At 41.3% G+C, this 6,000-nt stretch overlaps 1 protein-coding gene across 3 annotated transcripts in view; it reads left to right on the forward strand.

The window, feature by feature from the left end:
- The window catches only part of LOC111874725, a 164,366-nt gene extending 162,395 nt beyond the window's left edge, over positions 1-1,971 (forward strand). For all 3 annotated transcript variants that reach the window (XR_004514135.1, XM_023870460.2, XM_023870461.2), the window contains one exon: positions 1,016-1,971. The gene's annotated coding sequence lies outside the window, so the exon portion shown is untranslated. The remainder of the gene's footprint in view (positions 1-1,015) is intronic.
- The last annotated feature ends 4,029 nt before the right edge of the window (positions 1,972-6,000 follow it).

Genomic DNA, 6,000 nt, shown 5'->3' on the forward strand with positions numbered 1-6,000 from the left:
TGACCACACATTTCTAGTGTCTGAATTCAGAAGACTCAAGGTAATATTTGCATCTAACAGAGATTAAGCTAATTTGGCAATTTACGTATTGTGAAACCTCGTTACTTATGCAGGTCATCTGCTGTTGGCAGAGTAGTGAAATCTAGGAGTTTGCCATGGACTGTATATGTTTATCTTACGGGGAGACAAGAAATGCATATAAAATTTTAGTAGGAATACCTGTTACATGCTACTTACCGAATATCGCAAGCATGTGACAGTCCTTATTCTTATTTGGGATGTTGCGTGTTCAAAACTCTGCAAGGATACCGGCAATCCTGAGTGCATTTTCTTGATTTTCCTCTGCCTCTCGGAGAGGATGAGGGGACGGGACTTGAAACAGACCATGACTGCTTCCTTCCGCACCCTCTCCTGTCGTCCTGTCAGGCCTATAACCAGAGTTACTGGCCACGTCATTAAGTAAGCAACGGCTACTTGAGAGACTAAGAAGGAGATGCGAGAATGGCATTAAGGTTGAGCACAAGAACATAGATTGCTGTGATTACTGGGTTTTTGGACTTTGTCCATGGTCCTAAGCCGATAGGGCGGGAGACACCTACTCTGCTGGGTCCGTTAGCAAGAGTTAACTTCAGTCCTTCCCACCCCTCACGCTGGGGACAGAAACAGATCCAATTTCCGAAACGGTGTCCTCTTTAGAATACCGGACGATGGACAAAGACCGAAAGCTCACCAATCCCGAGTGTTATACACTATCATCAGAATCTATAGGTTGTTGTGATTGGACGTGGACAGAATTGACTCATAATCGTGTCCAATTGTACGTCTTGTTATTAGCGGTGTTGAATCTTGTGTTTCCGCCATCGGAGAGTTAGTTGGTTAGGTCAGTGGTCATGAAGGTGAGGTCCATGGATAACACTTGGAAGAGTTTAAAAGTATCTCATCAATGGTGTTTTCTTCTCGAAATTAAAAGAATAAATCCTGTATGTTTCAGAAGAGTATTTCTTTTGTATTGCAGATTGCAAGCTGTTCACGCCCTCTGTCACGTGGCAACGCTGCGGTGCCAATTGAAGCCTGGTCTGAACCTAAGAAGTGCTGTCACTATACCAGCAGTCCACATAATCGGATGCAGGCTTCTCCAGAACCTCAGAAACTCTCTCCATCAGCATATGACGCACAATTAATTAACTCTGTAAACTATACCTATGTTATGCAACTATCTATGGAATCTGTGAATCTCTGTAGAATTCAAGTCTCCACGAAATCTCTAGATCTGCAATATCCAGATGTTTCCGGAGTCTGTGATTTCTCGCATTTGTCTTTTCTTCTGAGTCTGTGAATCTGTAACTGTTCCAGTCTCGACTGGATTTGTGGATCTCTGGCATCCAATTCTCTCCGGAATCTGTTATTATATAGCATCCAAATTCCTGAGGATTCGTAGAAATATAGGAATCCCCCCTCTTAGTAGTCTGTGAGTTTGTGGCCTCTGACCGTGCCCTTAATCTGAGCCAGATGTACAATATGAAGTCTTCTGTGAATCTGTAGCCCCATCTGATTCCTCAGAATCGGATGACTTCACAATATCTGCTTGTCTGTAGTCTGTGGATCTGTACCGAGCCCTGTACATAATCTGTATGTCTGAAAAATTAATGTGAAACGAACACCATCTACTGAAATCGTAACGTCTAGCTGTCAAAACTCAGTAAATCGTCATTTTTGCGATACACCGAGACCTATCATGTTAGCACATAGTTCAAAAACAGCTCCAACAGATGGCGGGGAATATCTAAATGAATATCACAAAAGGGTAGCCGTTTTGCTGACTGACTTCCTTGTCAGTAGCTGTGAAAGGGTCAGACGAGTTTACATAGTTGGTAGATCTAACGTACGTTTGGGGGCACCCAGTAGCGTAATTGGTTGAGGCACTGTGTTACAAGCCGGAAGGTGGCGGGTTCGATTCCCGATGAGATCATCGGATTTTTTCAATTGGCCTAATCCATCCAGCCGCACTATGGCCCTGAGGTCGACACAGCCTCTAAAACAAATGAGTACCAGAAATCTTCCTGGGGGAAAAGGGCGGCCGGCGCGTAAGGCTGACAATCTCACAGACGTCTGTGAGCCGATTGTCTAGAAGATGTAGGCGCCTCGACGTCTCCCAACCCCATGGGCCTTCACGGCCCGTTACTTACCATAAGTTTGTCACAGAACAGTGACATGTCTTAGCAATGCGCGCAATTTCGATATGTAAGAATGTACAAATAAATTAGATGTTCTGCAACATATTTTGCTAGAAAGCAAAAGCAAAAAAAAAAAAAAAAAGATTTTTCAGTGTTCATATATTATGTTAATACGAATGTTAAATTTAGTTTTGTCTAAATACATTCGTTAAATTAATTAGATTAAGAAGATCCCGCGAGAGAAGCTTCTAATGAGATGTGAACAGTTTCTAGATCATAAATTGGCCTTGAATACCTAAACCGTGGCCTCCCAGATCTGTGTCTTGCGGCTGATGTCATATCTATCTCGTGCACTTATCGAATGGGCTTGCTGCTTGAAACTCTCGTTTTTTAGTCAAGAAACCTTAAAAGAAATTTGTAACAAGTTCGTTTATTATCCGGGTATTTTCATGACCACCAGTTGAGGTAATCTGCATTTGCATTGACAGTAATAATGTAGCTTTTGTGGTCGACAATTATTGGTTTGTTCAGAATATATTTTTAAAAATATATTCGTAATTGATTCATAACAATTCTACGCTTCGGGCATCACTGTCTGAGGCTTGTAGTTCCGAATCCTTGTTAATCGTCCCTTCTGATGTCTGTAATGTGGCACCAAGTCAAAGGAACAGACTGTACTGACGCAAGATTAATGGTTGCGGCATAATAAGAAGCGTGGCTTACCGTGTGACTGAATTGAAATGAAACGAAAGAAAAGAAGATAGCAAATTGAATATTCAGTTTTCACTGCATTCTCATTAGCCTAGAGTCAGATGATGGATGGAACTGAACCAGCCGCATGGGCCCGTGACATTGGAATGGTGATGTGCCGCCATTTCACGAGCCAGTTATGTACTTTAACGGATGTATATATCCGACTACATTCCATATTTTAATGTACACCATTTATTATATTGTAAGCATCTCTGAAGGCTTAAAATCCCCTTTACCTCTCTGGTCTCGGGACATTACAATGCCGAATTGTAGTCAAGAAGCAATAGTCTCGTGACTTATCCGACGAGTACGCCATGTTGAACATAGCGATTCTCCTTCGTTAAGCAACACTGGTCGTGGTCAGTACTTGGGTGGGTGACCTCATTAATTAGTTGAGGGCTTTATTTTCATATTTTCCTCTCCCATGGGTTCCTACATGACAGTTTTCAGACATGTGACGGACAGAGGGCGTCTCCGCGAACTTTTCTCTTCGCCTTAATAGTGTGATGGGTATTTTACAAGCAGACCGGATTATTTTTGCCTCTCATAAATATTTAACTATAACACTTTAAAAATTAATCCCAAAATATATAGAAGTATCCAAATTAAAATATTCAGGCATACCGATAGAACAGAATTAATAGTTTGTCAAAATAGAAGTACAGGCTATTGCCCACAGAATACCGGATGGAGCAAGGTAGTTTGGAGGCTTGTATGTGGAAGTTTTCAGGCTGAAATGTTGCCCGAATTACCCGATGCCATTACATCACTCTCTCTCTATACAGATACGAGGATAATGTCATGAAATAGGCAAAGTTGTACGATCGGTTTCTAATATATAAACGTGTAATAGCTACATTTGAAAGGGCGTTGTTTAACTAAGAATGAAGATATAGACAGCATGCGACCAGAACGTTTTCCACACAAAATGACATAACTGTTTACCGTATACTCCGATGCACACTGACAATGTACAGAGATTATAATTTTACTTTCTCATGTAAGTATTGTGATGGTTAAAAATTTGGTCTCGAGTTTTTGCCGACTCCTACAATTCCAGCACACTTGAATACAAAAACAGTACATATGAGAAGATATCATGATTATGAAATAATTTATGACCGTTCAAGTGATTAAGCTCCCGTTATAGCATAAGATAGGTATTTTTTTATTGCTAGTGGGGTGGGACTAAGTCCCTTGTACTGCGGCCACTTCTGGCCTATTATACCAGCCCCAGATGATAGGTGAGGGTGATTGTGGAGCAATTGGTGGAATGAAGATTGGCAGGGGAAACCGACGTACTCTGAGAAAACCTGCCCCAGCGCCACCTTGTCCACCACAGCTCCAACTTGACCAGACCCTGGATCGATCCCGGGCCGCCGCAATGGGAAGCCAGCAACATAAGATAAGTAAGGTACTTATACTTATCGGCTTTGCAAAGCCTTCACTGACAGAGAACTTGTATGTAGTACAAAAGGAAGAATGACCAGCAACGTGCTATATGTACTGTGACTACACTAGACAAAGGCGAAGCCTTTTCATGAGAGGTAGGCGCACTAGGGCCACAATGTTTACTCAAAATGTGCATGTCCTAGCTTGTACATATAATCAGTAGTCTGCAGAAAAACAGTCGATTTCTTTTCGAAGGTAACGTGGTCAAGGTCAATCGAATGTGAGAAACCAGTATTACCGGTGGGACGGATTTCATTATTGTTCGGTGTTGAGTAACCAACACTGGTCTACTAGCAGCAGTCAGTTTCGTCTCCAAGGTAACGTAGAAAAGGTCAGTCGTTTATGAGAAAGTATGTACAATGTCACCACACCGATTTTTTTTTTTAAATATAAGAACATTTCTTGCCCGTTGTAGTTGCCCCGCTATAGATCGGCCTCTGGCCGTCACATTGGATGCTACCAGCTGGCACCCCAACTGTCTAGGTGGCGGTTCTTCCGGACCAAAATTGTATGCTTGCTTACCTTTTCAAATATTGCAAATACTGTTGCTTCTTGCTGGATTGTAAAGGTTGCGGATTTTGAGCCTTCGATAAATCAAGTAGATTAAAAAGCCATACTATATTTCATATACAGTATTGTATTCAGCCGATTTTTAAGTCAGTATATTCAATTGTATATTCATTATTCCTTTTTTATGTGTAGTTAATATTTACGTATGTAAGAACTGGTAATATAATTGTGCAGAGTGTCTCCGAGTTGCCTGAATTTTGTTTTAAAATTAATTCACCAACACTTATTGTACTAAGCCTTATATTGCTTTATTGTCAAAGGGAACACACGTCCAAAAGAATTTATGGAATTAGAATTCTGGAGATGTAAGTACAGGGTGATTCATATAGAACCGGCCCGACGAAATGAGGTGTAATATAAAATATACCCTACAGATATTAAAGTAATTTACACATATCTTATCTTGGATTGTGTGCCGCGATCAGAGCAGGTGTCGAAAGTGTCCGCCATTTTCACGTAGGCATTAGAAACACTCGCTGTTCAACAGTGAACTTCATGACTGTCGCCTGCGCACTGCAGACACGTTTCGGGATTGTCCTTGACCTTGCAGCATAAGGGCTGCCACTTGCCGGATCATGCGCACACCATTCGACTCAGCACGGCCCACGGATTATTATGTCGTAATTGTGAGCGGTTATATGCATCACCTGCGGAATTATTTGCAAATTCATCGGGCCGGTTCTATACGATTCACCCTGTAGAATGTGGTCGTCAGACATCTCGGGATTCACACGGCAAGCCTCTTTTATCGGGCCACGTTTCCCGACCCGTTTACTCTGAAGATTACGACTGCAACTTTGGAACTGCTTCAATAAACGGCGCTGCTGAACACCGGAAATCGAAGTGCATGTTTTTTAAATATACTTCAAAGCAAAATAAATAAATTAACATGTGTATATTATTTAGAAATATCATCTGACCTCAATAAATGGATACGATATGGCATTATGAAAAATAATTCAATATCGATATGAGTTCTGTGTATCGATTTATTGCATAATACCTTTGTAGCATACAGCTATTCTTGTTTATTCGAATGTACTGAAACCCT

The sequence above is a fragment of the Cryptotermes secundus genome, unplaced genomic scaffold (genome assembly GCF_002891405.2).
Source record: "Cryptotermes secundus unplaced genomic scaffold, Csec_1.0 scaffold362, whole genome shotgun sequence".
Classification (NCBI taxonomy): Eukaryota; Metazoa; Arthropoda; class Insecta; order Blattodea; family Kalotermitidae; genus Cryptotermes; species Cryptotermes secundus.